The following is a 17,514-nucleotide window of genomic DNA, read 5'->3' as shown; positions in this document are numbered from 1 at the left end:
GACCAGGGCTCAAACCCATGTCCCCTGCATTGGCAGGAGGATTCTTAACCACTGTGCCATCAGGGAAGTCCCCAGGCTCTTTTTCAAATAACAATATAGCAATTCACGAGTATTGCAAGTGCCTTGTAATATAGTATTTCCAACTCCTACTTCTCCCTTATGACATTGCTGTCATTCATTTTATTTATCCATTTATTTATTTTGAACAAACATATGTTAGATCAATTAGGAATAAGAAAAATAAAAGATTTTATCTCCTTTGACTTCTTCTCTAGAACTCTTCTTTAGAGCTGAGTTTCTGACCTATATCATATTCTTTCTGAAGATTTTTTTAAAAAGAATCCAGGTTTATTAAGCCAGACATTCATTTGCAAGAGATTTGTAAAACAATGTTACTCTTCTGACTAAATTTCTTTTATGAAAATATATTATTTTCCATAAAGATATTTATGTTAACATGTAATGGGTTTATTATTTTTAGTGAAAAAATATTTTCAAAAGTTACTCAGTTTTAATGTCTAATCTGGCAAATATTGATAGACAAACAAAATCTCAATAATTCTCAATAATTTTTAAGAGTGTGAAGGAGTTCCAAGACCAAAACGGTTGAGAATAGTTGATCTAGTCCAACCCTCTCTCTCTTGTTCCCCCAATTTTTAGAGGCTTGGAGTGGGAAGGGGCCCTTCCTAGGGAGATTGTGGCTCTGGTCCTGACACTCCATATTTGGTGAAAGCCTTTGTAAAGGATACCTCCTCTCTGGTGTATTCACTCTCTCTTCATTGGATCCTTATCTGGATTTAAATGTCTTTGAACTTTTTAAAAAAAGGCCTTTCTCTATACATATACCTCCTTCCACCTTACAATTGCTAGGTCCTTGTAACAAACTTCTTGAAGAAATTGTTTACACTCATATCCCTACTTTCTCATCTTTCACTCATTCAATATATATTTATTGAGAGCTATGTACCATATACAGTTTTAGGTGCTCATAACTCAACAATGAATTAAACAAAATCCTTGTTCTTTTAAATCTTACATTCTAGTGAGGGTAGACATGTCCAGAAAAATTGTCCAGAACTTATAAATGGGCAGAAGAGAATTACTGGGTGATCTTTCATTGTAGTGCTGGGGTATACCTTTGATTGACTTTATATTGACTAAGCTATCTTACAACTTTGTAGGAGTAGAGGCTAACTTGTAGAAAACTGATAGCAATGCAAATAATTCTTGTCTGAGAACAATGCAAATACTTCCTATTCCTAGTAATGCAAATGGATTTTGTCTAGTAGAGATGGAATTCATTTCCATCTGGTAGAAGAAATAACTCCCAGAATTACAGTTTTTTGCTTCATAGGATATTAGTATTTTTGCAACTATTAGCAAATTCATTTCAGTATTCCTTTGGCTGATAATCTAAATCTCTGAAACTCAAATTCTCATTTGAACAAGTCTTACCTACCATCTTACTGGTTCCCTCATTATTTAAGATAATAATGGATGAGTAGTTTATTATGATGAATAAAATCTTTGTCATGTGTTCATTTTATATTTTTATAAGAGATATGTTTTCAACCTTTTGAAAATTATTTAGCCGACTAAAAGAAAATAAAATACATATCAGGTGGTAATAAGTCAAAAGAATAAAACAGGGCAAAAGGACAGCTATTAACTGGTGGTGTAGTATGGTACTGTTTTAGATAGGGCCAATCAGTCAAGTCCTGCACTTCTCTCTCTTAACTGTAAGTGGAATCCATTCTCTCCTCTCCGTCTTCACTGCCACCACACTAATCCAGACCATTACCTTCTCTCATCTGATCTCGCCTTACTCCTACCTACTCCGATCATCGGCTATCAGATGATCATTTTTATAAACAATTATCTGATCATGTCCCTCTTTTCCACTGGCTCCCTATGTGGAGTCAAGTTTTGTGGGGTCTAAACCTTACACAATTCGGGAGGCCCTCTTTGAGAAAAATAATGCAAAAATTAGGTACCGAGCCTTGAAAGGGGTAGTGCAAATGACAGGTTCTGAAACTTAAGCTTCATTAGCTTCACTATAAATCTGCCTCTGCCTACAAGTCTAGCCTCCTTTTTCTCTACCTCAAGACCTTTCTCCGTACAATTTCTGCCCAGAAGGCTCTTCCCGTCCCCTTTTGCCTAGATAACTCTTGAACTCAGCTCCCGATCCTCCCTGAAACCCCAAACGGATTAGGGACCTTTACAGTCTCTCCCAAGTCCAAGCAACCCAGCAGAGCCAGCTTTCTGTGCAAATGATCCTTCAAAAGATCCCTGGCTGGGCGGGGCTTGCACCTGAGATGTATTCGTGGGCGGAGCCCCAGGCGAGAGTGACCCGTGGTCCTCTCCCCTTTACGTCCGGTGTGGGGCGCACCACCTCTCCGGAACCTGCACGGCTCCCGTTGCGGTTCCGGTCGGAATTACTGGGCGGCGCACGCCGACTTGGCTGCGCCGGTAGTGAGAGTGCTCGGGTCATGCGGAAGCCTGTGGACTTCGCGACGGTCCCGCGGTGACTTAAGAAGTGGGTAAGATCCAGTGACAGCAGCCTCTTGCCGCCGGCCCTTGGGAAACTTCTCCAGCCCTTCCACTCACTTTCCTCACCCTCCTCTGAAAATTTTCTAACATTTCTTGCGAGACAGATCTACGGGTGACCAATGCCCTCAGTTTTTGGCTGAGAAAGTATTTCTTCTTCACTTTTGAAGGATAATTTTGCCAAACATAAAATTCTAAGTTTTTTTTTCCTTTAGATACTTTAAATATCGCTTGACTCTTTTCTTGCTTGCATGTTTCCCGAAGAGAAGCCATAAATTTCCCCTTTCTCCTCCAGACCTTCATTAGGAAAATATAAAAGCACACTGAAGGGGCTTCCCTGGTGGTGCAGTGGTTAAGAATCTGCTTGCGAAAGCAGGGGACACGGGTTTGATCCCTGGTTGGGGAAGATCCCACATGCCGTGGAGCAGCTAAGCCCGTGCACCACAGCTACTGAGCCTTCGCTCTAGAGCCCATGGTCTGCACAATGAGAAGCCCGCGCACCGCAACGAAGAGTAGCCCCTGCTCTCCGCAACTAGAGAAAGGCCGTCGCAGCAAAAAACACCCAACGCAGTCAAAAATAAATAAATTTATAAAAAACAAAACACACTGAAGAACTGAAAAAAACAATACAATGAATGCCTGTATTCCCTCTACCTAAATTTAGTGTGTTAATATTTTTCTAAAGTTGATATAGATTATTATAGCATATATAATTTTTTAACTAAATTATTTAAAAGTTGTAGAGATCAAAACCAGAGTTTTTCAAATTTTCACATTTGTTCAAAATGTTTCTAAACAAAATCCAGTCAACGTTTACACATTATATTTGGTTATTAAAACTTTTTCAGGATCAATTCCCCCATTACTTTCTTCATTACTTTTTTTTTTTTTTTTGGCCCTGCCTTGTGGCTTGTGGGATCTCAGTTCCCCTATCAGGGATTGAAACTGTGCCCTGGGCAGTGAAAGAAGGGAAACCTAAACCACTGGACCACCAGGGAATTCCCAATTACAATTTTTTTGAAGAGTCTAAGCCAGTTGTTTTGCAGAAGGTCCTACTTTTTTTTTTTAAAATTAATTGATTTATTTATTTTTGGCTGCGTTGGGTCTTCATTGCTGCACGCAGGCTTTCTCTAGTTGTGGGGAGCAGGGGCTACTCTTCGTTGTGGTGCGAGGGCTTCTCATTGTGGTGGCTTCTCTTGTTGCGGAGCATGGGCTCTAGGGCGCGTGGGCTTCAGTAGTTGTGGCGCATGGGCTTAGTTGCTCCACGGCATGTGGGATCTTCCCGGCCCAGGGCTTGAACCCCTGTCTTCTGCATTGGCAGGTGGATTCTTAACCACTGTGCCACCAGGGAAGCCCCCTCCTTTTTTTTTTAAAGTATAGTTGATTTATAGTATTTCAGGTATACAGCAAAATGATTCAGTTATAGGTATACATATACATATGTATACTTTTTCAGATTCTTTTCCACTGTACATTTTTACAAGATATTAAATATAGTTCCCTGTGCTATACAGTAGGTCCTTGTTTATGTATTTTATATATAGTAGTGTGTAATTGTTAATCCCAAATTCCCAATTTATCCCTCCCCCCCTTCCCCTTTGGCAACCATAAGTTTTTCTTTTGTTTGTTTGTTTGTTTTTCACTATTACAAAAGTTTATTTAGCAAAAAAGTTCAGTAAGAAAATGTACATGACTCAGATTTTATCATAGTAAAGTGTGGAGAGGGGACACATAGAAGCAGTTGATTTCTCTGGTGAACACAGCCATTGTTCATACTTGTTCCAAGGCTTCTAACATGATGATACTATTTCCTCATATTACCACCATTCCAGTATTGTTCTGTTGCTCACTAGTTGCCATCACCACACATCCATCTATTACAAGATTCATAAAGGGATAGAATCCCTACAGTATTCCTTGGACATATCTGCCACCATTTAATTTTTTTTTTTTAAATGTTTCCTCTTTAATTTATTTAATTAATTAATTTATTTTTGGCTGTGTTGGGTCTTCGTTTCTTGTGCGAGGGCTTTTTCTCTAGTTGCGGCAAGCGGGGGCCACTCTTCATTGCGGTGCGCGGGCCTCTCACTATCGCGGCCTCTCTTGTTGTGGAGCACAGGCTTCAGAAGCGCAGGCTCAGTAGTTGTGGCTCACGGGCCCAGTTGCTCTGCGGCATGTGGGATCTTCCCGGACCAGGGCTCGAACCCGTGTCCCCTGCATTGGCAGGCAGACTCTCAACCACTGTGCCACCAGGAAAGCCCCTGCCACCATTTAATTTTTATGATAACTTCTTGTCCATAAGTTTCTTCAACTCAGGAGGGTGAGCTTTGCTCATGATGTCTACTCAGCGAGCTCAAAGATGCCTCCAAACAGAATTCGAGTCCTCCCTCATGCTCCATGACTCCATGCTCCATGGCTACAAACAGTAGCCATGTTTGTTTTCTATGTCTGTGAGTCTATTTCTGTTTTGTAAATAAGTTCATTTGTATCATTTTTTTAGATGCCACATATAAGTTATATGATATTTGTCTTTGTCTAATATCCTTCATTTAGTATGATAATCTCTAGGTCCATCCATGTTCCTGCAAATAGCATTATTTCTTTCTTTTTTATGGTTGAGTAAAATTCCACTGTGTGTGTGTATTATATATATATATTATATATATGCCACATTTTCTTTATCCATTAATCTGTCGGTGGACATTTAGGTTGCTTCCACATCTTGGCTATTGTAAATAGTGCTACTATGAACACTGGGGTGTATGTATCTTTTCCAACTAGAGTTTTTGTCTTTTCCGGATATATGCCCAGGAGTAGGTTTGTTGGATCATATGGCAACTCTATTTTTAGTTTTGTAAGGAACCTCCTTACTGTTCTCCATAGTGGTTGTAGCCATTTACATTCCCAGCAACAGTGTAAGAGGGTTCCCTTTTCTCCATACCCTCTCCAGCATTTATTATTTGTAGACTTTTTTTTTTTTCCATGCCACGCAGCTTGTGGGATCTTAGTTCCCTGAGCAGGGATTGAACCCTGGCCCCGGTAATGAAATCGCCGAGTCCTAACCACTGGATCACCAGGGAATTCCATATTTGTATACTTTTTGCTGATGGTCATTCTGACCAGTGTAAGTTGGTACCTCATTGTAGTTTTAATTTGTATCTCTCTAATAATTAGTGATGTTGAGCATCTTTTCATGTGCCTTTTGGCCATCTGTATGTCTTCTTTGTAGAAGTGTCTGCTTAGGTCTTCTGCTCATTTTTTTGATTGAGTTGTTTGTTTTTTTGATATTGAGGTGTATGAACTGTTTGTATATTTTGGAAATTAATCTCTTGTCAGTCCTATCATTTGCAAATATTTTCTCCCATTCTGTAGCTTGTCTTTTAGTTTTGTTTATGGTTTCCTTTGTTGTGCAAAAGCTTTTAAGTTTAATTAGGTCCCCCCCCCCTTTTTTTTGCTTTTGTTTCCATTACTCTAAGAGATGGATCCAATGAAATATTGCTGTGATTTATGTCAAAGAGTGTTCTACCTATGTTTTCTTCTAAGAGTTTTATAGTATCTGTTCTTACATTTAGGTCTTTAATCCATTTTGAGTTTATTTTTCTGTATGGTGTTAGAAGATGTTTTAATTTTATTTGTTTACATGTAGCTGTCTAGCTTTTCCAGCACCACTTATTTAGGAGGCTGTCTTTTTTTTTTTTTTAAGTTATTTATTTATTATTTATTTATTTTTGGCTGTGTTGGGTCTTCGTTCCTGTGCGAGGGCTTTCTCTAGTTGCGGCAAGCGGGGGCCACTCTTCATCGCGGTGCGCGGTCCTCTCACTACTGCGGCCTCTCTTGTTGCGGAGCACAGGCTCCAGACGCGCAGGCTCAGTAGTTGTGGCTCACGGGCCTAGTTGCTCCGCGGCATGTGGGATCTTCCCAGACCAGGGCTCGAACCTGTGTCCCCTGCATTGGCAGGCAGATTCTCAACCACTGCGCCACCATGGAAGCCCGAGGAGGCTGTCTTTTCTCCATTGTATATTTTTGCCTTCTTTGTCATAGATTAATTGACCGTAAGTGTGTGGGTTTATTTCTGGGCTTCCTATCCTGTTCCATTGATCTATGTGTCTGCTTTTGTGCCAGTACTATAGTGTTTTGATTACTATAGCATTGTAGTGTAGTCTGAAGTCAGGAATTCCTCCAGCTATGTTCTTCTTTCTCAGATTGTTTTGTCTGTTCAGGGTCTTTTGTGTTTCCATACAAATTTCAAAATTTTTTGTTCTAGTTCTATGAAAAATGCCATTGGTAATTTGATAGGGAATGCATTGAATCTGTAGATTGCCTTGGGTAGTATGGTCATTTTAATGATATTGATTCTTTCAATCCAAGAACATGTATATCTTTCCATCTGTTTGTGTTGTCTTCAGTTTCTTTCATCAGTGTCTTATAGTTTTTGGGGTACAGGTCTTTTACCTCCTTAGGTATGTTTATTCTTAGGTGTTTTTATTCTTTTTGATGTGATGGTAAGTGGGATTGTTTCCTTAATTTCTCTTTCTGATAGTTCATTGTTAGTGTATAGAAATGCAATAGATTTCTGTATATTAATTTTGTATCCTGCAACTTTACCGAATTCATTGATGAGCTCTAGTATTTTTCTGGTAGTGTCTTTAGGATTTTCTGTGTATAGTATCATGTCATCTGCAAAGAGTGACAGTTTTACTTCTTTTCCAGTTCGAATTTCTTTTCTTTTTCTTCTCTGATTGCCATGGCGAGGACTTCCAAAACTATGTCAAATAAAAGTGGTGAGAGTGGACATCCTTGTCTTTTTCCTGATCTTAGAGGAAATGCTTTCAGGTTTTCACTGTTGAGTGTGATGTTAGCTGTGGGTTTGTCATATTTGGCCTTTATTATGTTGAGGTATTTTCCCACTATGGGTCCTACATTCTGAGTGAGAAGATATTACTCCCTTTACCTTACTCTTTTTTTTCTATTATAAAATAATTACATGCTCATTATATTCAAAAAAGAAATGTAGAAAGTAAAAACTATATCTGAAACTTTCAAGAGACAATAAGTAATCATATATTAATGGAAGGGTCAGTTCATCAAGAAGATATAACAATTATATCTGTACCAAACACAAGCCCAGAAATGTATGACTCAAACAGAATTGAAAGGATAAATAGACAGTTCCACAATATTTGGAAATTTCAATACCCCACTTTCCATAATATATAGATAACAGAAGTTCAATAAGGTAATAGAAAACTTAAATAATACTATAAACCAATTAGACCTAACAGATATCTGAAGAATACCCCAAAACAACAGAATACACATTCTTCTCTAGTATACCTGAAACATTTCCCAGGATAGACAATATATTAGGCCACAAAACAAGTCTCAGTAAGTTTTAAAAAATTGGAATCATGCAGCGTATTTTTTCTGACCAAAATGGAATGAAGAAATCAATAGAATCAATAATAGAAGGAAATGGAGCAGATATAAATGAAGTCAATAATATAAGAAGAAATAACAGAAGGAAAGCTAAAAAACTCACATCTACGTGGAAATTAAACAACACAATTTAAAATAACCAATGGAGGGACTTCCCTGGTGGTCCAGCGGTAAAGCGTCTGCCTTACAATGCAGGGGACGTGGGTTCGATCCCTGGTCAGGGAACTAAGATCCCACAAGCCACAGGGAAACTAAACCCACGTGCCACAACTACTGAGCTCATGTGCCTCAACTAGAGAGCCTGCATGGCACAAACTACAGAGCCCACACGCTCTGGAACCCATGCACCACAGCTACAGAGCCCACGTGCCCCGGAGCCTGCACTCCACAACTAGAGAGAGAAAACCCACACACCACAGCTAGAGAGACAACCGCGCACCGCGATGAGAGAGTAGCCCGTGTGCCTCAATTAAAGATCCCGCAAGCCTCAACGAAGATCCTGTGTGCCACAACTAAGACCCGATGCAGCCAAAAAATAAATAAAATAATAAATAATAAATCTTTAAAAAAATGAATAAAATAAAATAACCAATGGATCAAAGAATAAATCACAAGGGAAATTAGAAAATACTTAGAGATTAATGAAAATGAAAATGCAACACACCAAAACTCATGGATGTAGTGAAAGCAGTGCTCGCAGGTAGATTTTTACAGTAAATGTCTACATTTAAAAAGAAGAAAGATCTCAAATCAATAACCTAGCTCTATACCTTAACAAACCAGAAAAAGAACTAAACCTAAAGTTAGGAGATGGAGGAAATAATAGGGATTAGAGCAGATATAAATGAAATCAATAATAGAAAAACAATGGAATTAATGAAACCAGAAGTTCTTTGAAAACGTCAAGAAAATTGAGAAACCTTTAGCTAGATTAAAAAACAAAACAAAACAAACTCAAATACTAAAATTGGAAATGAAAGGCAGGCATTGTCAATTTTACATAAATAAAAAGGATAATTAAAATATTGTGAATAGCTGTATACCAAGAAACCATATAAGTTGGATGAAATGGAAAAATTCATAGAAACCCATAAACTACCAAAACCGACTCAAGAAAAACAGAATAAATCAATAACAAGGAGACTGAATCAGTAATCAAAACCTCCCAACAAAGAAAAGCTCAGGACCAGATGGCTTCACTGCTGAATTCTATCCAACATTTAAAGAAGAATTAATACCAGTCTTTCTCAAACTCTTTCTGACTTGTTCTAGGAGGCCAGCATTACCCTCATACCAGAACCAAAGACACTATAAGAAAACGATAGACCAATGTACCTTGTGAATATAGATACCAAAATCCTGAACAAAAATGCTAAAAAGAAGCTGAATTCAATGACATATTAAAAGAACTATACACTACTACCAAGTGGGATTTATCCCTGTGACACAAGGGTGGTTCAACATGAAAATCAGTGTAATATACCCATTAATAGAAGGAAGGAAAAAAACACATAATTGTTTCAGAAGAAACATTTAAGAAAATCTAACACCATTTCATGATGAAAACACTGAATAATCGAGGAGTAGAAGGGAACTTCCTCAACATGATAAAGGTCATATATGCAAAGCCCACAACTAATATCATTCTCAGTGGTGAAAAGCTGAAAGTTTTTCCCCTAAAGTCAGGAACAAGGCAAGAATGCCCATTTTTACCACTTCTTTTCAACATGGTGCTAGAGGTTCTAGCCAGAGAAGTTACGCAAGAAAAAAAGAAATAAACATAATCTTACTTCAAAAGGCAGAAACAAAGTTATGTCTATACACACATGACATGATGTTACATATAGAAAACTCTAAATCATCCATCAAAAAACTATTAGAGCTAATTATAGGATTTCCCTGGTGGTCCAGTGGTTAAGACTCCGCACTTCCGCGGTAGGGGCATGGGTTCGATCCCTGGTTGGGGAACTAAGATCCCACAGGCCGTGTGGTGCGGCCAAAAAACCCAAAACCAAAACCCCCCACAAAACTATTAGAGCTAATTATATTTGCAGAATATAAAAATCAACACAAAAATCAGTTGTATTTCTTTATACTAGCAGTGATGATCTGAAAAGGAAATTAAGAAAATGATTCCATTTACAATAGCATCAAAAATAGCATAAAATACTAAAGAATAACCTTAACTAAGAAGGTACAAGACTTGTACGCAGAAAACTATAAAACATTGCTGAAAGAAATTACTTTTCCCCCTTAGTTAGTGTGGTAAAATGAAACTGATCAGTTTCAAATGTAGAAACACACTTGTGTTTTTTATACTGCTAACTTACCATGATTCATTTTATGATTATATTTTATATGTTTTATTTGAAAAATTTTGCACCGAAGAAAAGTTGAAAGAATAGAAATAATTTACCATTTGTTAACATTTTGGCCATATTTGATAAACCTCTTTTTCTATTTGTTGTTGATTGGTTACCCTGCCAGATAAGCAGACACAAGAGTAAGCAGACACATTCTTGGCCCCTAAATGCCTCAGCATGCATCTTCTAAGAATAAGGACATTCTTCTATGTAATCACAATATCATTATAAAACCTAAGAAATATACAGCCATTCCATAATAACATTTAATGTCTAGTTCATATTCAAATATGCTTAATTGTCCCCAAAATATGTTTTGTAGTTTTCTTTGAAAAATCCAGGATTCAATAGAGTCTTAGGCATTCTATTTGATTGTAATATCTTTTTAGTTCCTTTTAAGGAAAAAAGATCTTTTTTTTTTTTTTTTTAATAATATTGACCTTTTGAAGAGAAAAGGTCAGTTTTCTTATACAATATACCACATTCTGGTTGTTTGTCTCCTCACAGTGTTCTTTGATTAATTTCCTATATTTCCTATAAATTAGAAATTAAGACTGGAAGCTTGATTAGGTTCAGATAAAACTTTTTTGGCAAGAATACTTCATGCATGAGATTGAGGACTTTATATTCCATTGTGTGAGAAGATACACAATTCAGATTGTCTCATCATTACATTAAAAATGTTATCACTTTATTAAAGTGATGACCACCGGATTTCTCCAAGGTCTAGATGCAGATTTCACTTTGGAATTTGTAACTACTCTTTAAGGTGATACTTTGACATTGTGTGACTATCTCGTGTCTTCCCAACAAATCTTCACCTAATGAATTTTAGCATCCAGTGGTCATCCATGTCTGAATCAATTATTACACTGAAGGTTGCAAAATCTTATCAGTCTTTATTCAATTTTTAGCTGACATTCTACTGTAAGGAAGAACTTTCCTTTTCCTCTTTCCTTTTTGAGTACCATTATGCCCTCATGGATTAAAAATGTTTAAAAAATTTATTTATTTTTTAATTAAAAAGTGTTTTCATATTTAACTTTTGATTATGTGCCGTAACCAATTAATATTATTATAATGCCTTAAAAGACACTTGGATTCGATTAGCTCATATTTTATTTAAAATTGTTGCATTACATGGGTGATTAGCTTGATCATATTTTTTACATACCAACCTACCTGGATTTATAATATAGATTATACTGGTTTCATTAACAGAGTTTGGAAATGTTATCTCCTTTCTGTTTTTTGGAAGAAGTTGTATAATCAGGGAATTATTTAGTACTTGAAAGCTTGTGGTATTCACATGTAAAAACATCTAGGCAGGATTTGTATTGAGGGAAGTAGGTGATCATTTCAATTTCTTACATCATTATTGGTTTATTCAAGTTTTCTATTTATTTTTATGCTACTTATTTCATCTTACGTTTTTGCAGAACTTTGTTTCTTGCAGGTTTTCAAAGTTATCACCATATTTTTTTTTCTGCTCTGTCAGTAGTTAATTTCTCTTTTAGATTGTATATTTTGTTTATTTGATTTTTCTCTTGTTTTCTTTTTTTTTTAAATTTTATTTATTTATTTATTTATGGCTGTGTTGGGTCTTCGTTTCTGTGCAAGGGCTTTCTCTAGCTGCGGCAAGTGGGGGCCACTCTTCATCGCGGTGCGCGGGCCTCTCACTATCGCGGCCTCTCTTGTTGCGGAGCACAGGCTCCAGACGCGCAGGCTCAGTAATTGTGGCTCACGGGCTTTGTTGCTCCGCAGCATGTGGGGTCTTCCCAGACCAGGGCTCGAACCCGTGTCCCCTGCATTGGCAGGCAGATTCTTAACCACTGCGCCACCAGGGAAGCCCTCTCTTGTTTTCTTATTCAGTTTTGTTAGAGATTTATTCATGTTATTAATCTTTCCAAAGACCAATGCCCGGGTAGGGTTCTTCAGGAAGCAGACTCTGAGACAGAGGTTAGGGTACAGGATATTGGGGAGCACCTTAGGACCAACACCGATAGAAGGAAAGGGAAGAAAGTGGGATTGGGGAGAGGGAGAAATCAGAAAGTGATGCAAGCAGGAATCAAAGGCTTGACTAACCTCTAGGGGCAGTTCTGGAGCTAAAATGTCAGGGTTGGCCCACCTTAAATTAAATGTTTCTGCCTTATACCCTAGCCAAATTAGTCACTGGTTATGGGCTGCACAGGGAAGGTATGACCTTGGGCAAGGGCATTTGTCTGCAGCTAAGGGGCTCTTCCAGGGGCTGACAGCTGGAGACTGTCTCCTGACAACACTCTCTTTCACTGAAGGGGAATCTGGGCAACTCTCGTCCAAGTCCACTATAGCTGATTTCTGGTTTTGATCACTCTCTGCCTTGCTGTTTTATTTTCTGTTTCCTTAATTTCTGTTATTATCTTTATTTTTTCCTTCCTGTATGGTTCTTTGAATTTATTCAATGGTTCTCTTTGTAGCTTGAGTTGTAATTTTCCTTGAGTTGAATTATTGGCTCATGTATACTCAGTCCTTCTGTTTTCTGATCAATATTATTATTATTATTATTATTATTATTATATTTTTATAACCTGGGCATGCACAAACTCCATTCCTGTGTCTGCTGGGCCAACATCATCTCTTTTACCAGGAATTGAACCCAGCCATGGTAGTGAAAGTGCCAAGTCCTACCAGTGGACTGCCAGGGAATTCCCTGATCAATATTTTTAAAGCTAGAATTTTCCTCATAACAATTGCTTTCTCTATTTCTGAGGAGTTCTCAGTCATTATTTCTTTTTTTTCAGTCATTATTTCTTCAAAACATTTTCTGCTCTGTATTTTTTTCCCTCTTCCAGGTCTCTTATTAAATATCGTTAAATTTCTTCCTTAATAGCTCTTTCTTTCTTTCTTTCATAATTTTATCTTGGGTTTGTGTCTGGAAGATCAGGGTTGGTATGGCATCTGCCAGATGGAAGGACTCTAGAACAAGGAGTTCCTAGATTCTTCCTTCTCTTCTGTCTGCCCAGAGTAAATTTATGCTACCATGAAAGGCAGTAGCTCTGCTCCTCAGCAAGCTAGCAGGATTCCCACCACCTCCAGGATCACCTCAGGATCAAAGTGGGAGAAAAGCCGGCCCATGTCATTGTTACTTTTGTCCCAGCCACAGTCTCCAAACTACTTTGGTCTTCTTTTCCATTAATATTTATATCTAATCCTCCAATGAAACAAGTGGCTTCTAGTTATTGCACTCTCTCCAAATGCTTCTATTTCATACATATGTTTTTAAACCTAGCTATCTATAATTTGTCCTCTGCTCTGAGGGGATGAAAGGAGGGTAGAGAAGGGACAGTCTATGGTCCCAAGTAAGCACTTATTTTCCTCTTTTACACATTTATTGCTTACATTTAGAACTCTACAGGTATGAGTGTGACCTGCAATATATTTTGTACGACTAAGGTGAGGCTAACTTGAACTCAGGCTATTGATGGGTAATGACACAGTTTCCAATCATCAGTCTATTTTAGAGGGAACCCAAACCAGCAGGGAGACTAGACCAGAAAGATCAAATGTCACTTGGAAGCCTTCCCAGTAGGGTGCTTTGTTGTGCTCTCAGGGCAAAATAGACTTGGGGCAAAGTGATATGAGGTCTGTCTTCTAAAAGCATCATGAATGAATTGTCTGCTAGTGTAAAAACTTCTTGCCTGGAGACAAACACAGGATTAAAAAACATATCATCGGTAACTAAGAAGGAGTCTAATTTGAAATAACTAAGAAGGAGTCTAATTCAGTAACCCAAAGAAAACCAACTCTGGCTATATGTTATTTATTTTCTACTATTTCAGTCTGTCATTCTTCTTCATTAAAAGTTCTATTGGGACTTCCCTGGTGGCGCAGTGGTTAAGAATCCGGCTGCCAATGCAGGGGACATGGGTTCGATCCCTGGTCCGGGAAGATCCCACATGCCGCAGAGCAACTAAGCCCGTACGCCTCAACTACTGAGCCTGCACTTTAGAGCCCGTGAGCCACAACGACTGAGCCCTCGTGCCACAACTACTGAAGCCCACGTGCCTAGAGCCCGTGCTCTGCAACAAGACAAGCCACAGCGACGAGAAGCCTGCGCACCACAACGAAGAGTAGCCCCCGCTTGCCGCAACTAGAGGACACCTGTGCACAGCAATGAAGACCAAATGCAGCCAAAAATAAACAGATAAATTTATTAAAAAAAAAAAGTTCTATTCATTATATTTTTTCTTGTTTTACTGCACAAAGACCCTATCTTTCTTGACCTCAAAATCAGTGTATATAGCTAGAAACTTCTCTTGATTTGTATTTACAATTTCAGGTTTGCCTCTAGGTACTAGAGAAAGAGGGATGTACTTTCAGACCATGTAATCTAATATGAAGGAATAGAAGAGATCATTTGAATTAATCTTTGTGACCTAAAAAACAGTATATAGTGAGTAGGACTCCGTAGTGAAGATGGTTGCCTGAGTGACACAACTCCATCCGAAAAGAACCTTTTTAAGGGCCTGAAAAGCCACTAAAATAAAGTCATTGCAATCAGCCTTATATTTGTTCATTCATTGTGTGTTAATGATCCTTCAAGGAACCAGATCCTTTTCGTCTCTGATGGGTTAAACTGATTGGAAGCACTGCCCATGCTGACATTGTGGTTGGGGATATGACAAATGAAAGACAACATTACAGATGGGACACATGAGGGAGAGTACCTGACTCAAGTAGGAAGGGACAGAGTAAATGGGTCTGTTCAAGCTTAATCCTGGAAACCAGGGTAAAAAGAATAAGAATGGCTTATATCTATTAGTGGACTCTATGTGCCGGTGCTGTTAGGAGCTAACTGAACCCTGGTGAAAAAAATAGTTGTGGTCCCTGCCCTTATATAGCTCAGAGTATGGTAGGGAAGATGGGTATTATATGATGTATGAATGGGACTTCCCTGGTGGCGCAGTGGTTAAGAATCTGCCTGCCAATGCAGGGGACACAGGTTCGAGCCCTGGTCTGGGAAGATCCCACATGCCACAGAGCAGCTAAGCCCGTGTGCCACAATTACTGAGCCTGTGCTCTAGAGCCCACGAGCTACAACTAAAGAAAGCCTGTGCACAGCAACGAAGACCCAACGCAGCCAATAAATAAATAAATAAACTCCTACAATGTATGAATGGAAATCCAACTTTTATGAAGAAAGAGAGAAGGGCCAAAAAGAGTCAGTACTAGAAGGGATCTTCTATCATTATGTGGTTTTAAATAAGTCACATCTAGTCCCAAAGAAGGAAAAGGAGTCATTCAGAAAACTGAGACTCAAGGAGGCCAATAATTTGCCTACAGAAATAGAGCTAATACTTTTAGAATCCAGAATTCAAATCAAGTTGACCTGACTCCAAAATCATAACTGCTATTTAATGACTCAGTAGTTCCCCAGAGTAAACTTCTCAAGGGCAGGGGCTGTATTTATATCACCCTATCTTAAATCTAACACACAGTTGGCACTTAACGAATTATTATTAAATAAATACGTTTGAAATATTGAGCTTTTATAGGAAAAAGAGTAGAATGTTAAAGGCATAACAATCGTGTTTCAGAAGGAGGGAGAGGCTTGCTTTCAAATCTTTGACAAACATGCTAGACAATTTGGGTTAGAAAGGAAGTAAATAAATGAGAGTATTGGTGAAAGAGGATTAGAAATAAATATTAACATCATTAGGGTTATGTTTGGAGAGAAAGTATTACATAAAATAACACAAAACAGTGAGAGAAGATCAAAATAAAAGAAATTTTTGTAATGAACTGCTTTTTTTTGAATATTGATCTCTTATTGAAATATAGTTGATGTACAATATTATATAAATTATAGGTGTACAATATAGTGATTCACAATTATTAAGGGTTATACTACATTTATAGTTATAAATATTCGCTATATTACTTGTGTTGTACAATATATCCTTGTAGCTTATTTATACATAATAGTTTGTACCTCTTACTCCCCTGTCCCTATATTGCCCCTCCCCCCTTTCTTCTCCTCACTGATAACTACTAACTTATTCTCTATATTTGTGAGTCTGCTTCTTTTTTGTTACATTCACTAGTTTGTGGTATTTTTTAGGTTCCACATGTGAGTGATACCGTACAGTATTTGTCTTTCTCTATCTGACGTATTTCACTTAGCATAATACCCTCCAAATCCATCCGTGTTGCTTCAAATGGCAAAATCCCATGAGTCTTTTTTAATGATAAATTCCTAGAAATGGAATTGCTAAGGAAAAGTAGAGATATTAATAATTGAAAATGTATTGCCAAATTGCCCTCCGTAGAGGAGTAGAAGTGTATACTTCTACTCATCTCACAATGTATAAAAATGCCTGTTTCTTTATTACACTCTCACCAACTGAGTGTAAAATCAAATTTTAAACATTGCCAATCTAATAACTGAAAATGGCATATCTGTGTAGAAATTTTTCCTTTAAAATAAACTTTATTTTTTATTACAGTTTTAGATCTACAGAAAAAAGTTGTGAAGATAAATAGAGTTTCCATATATCCCATGCCCAATTTCCCTTATTATTAATTAATATCTTACATTAGTATGGTACATTTATTACAATTAATGAGGCAGTGTTGATACCTTATTATTAACTAAATTCCATACTTTATTCAGATATCCTTAGTTTTTGCTAAAGTCCTTTTTCTGTTCCTGGATTCCATCCAGGATACCACTTCACATTTAACTGTCATATCTCAGACTTCTCTTGGCTATGACAGTTTTTCAGACTTTCCTTATTTTTGATGATCTTGCCAGTTTTGAGGAATACTGGTCAGGTGTTTTGTTTAAAATGTCCCTCTATTTGAATTTGTCTGATTTTTTTCTCATGACTAGACTGGGGTTGAAGACCCTTTGGGGAGGAAAAGCACAGAGGTAAATTGCTATTCTCATCATATCATATCAAGAGTACATACTATCAACACCATATTACTATTGAGGTTGACCTTGGTCACCTGATTGAACTAATGTTTGTAAGATCTCTCCACCGTAAGTTTAGGTTTCCCCTGACTCCTTTCTAATCTGTACTCTATGAGAGAAGTCAGTATGTGTAGCGCATCCTTAAGGAATGGGAAATTGTGCTTCACCTCCTTGGGGAAGGAGTATCAAAATACATTATTAGGAATTTTCTGC

The 17,514-nt window shown here is 37.8% G+C and overlaps 1 pseudogene; it reads right to left on the bottom strand.

Annotated features, from left to right (window-relative positions):
• Nucleotides 1-4,317: 4,317 nt before the first annotated feature.
• On the bottom strand, nucleotides 4,318-4,882 carry LOC133093296 (small nuclear ribonucleoprotein G-like; annotated as a pseudogene).
• Between the last annotated feature and the right edge of the window lie 12,632 nt (nucleotides 4,883-17,514).

This window comes from Eubalaena glacialis, chromosome 6 (assembly GCF_028564815.1).
Source record: "Eubalaena glacialis isolate mEubGla1 chromosome 6, mEubGla1.1.hap2.+ XY, whole genome shotgun sequence".
NCBI lineage: Eukaryota > Metazoa > Chordata > Mammalia > Artiodactyla > Balaenidae > Eubalaena > Eubalaena glacialis.
Note: the sequence above shows the minus strand (reverse complement) of the source record. Positions and strands in the feature narration are given on the sequence as shown.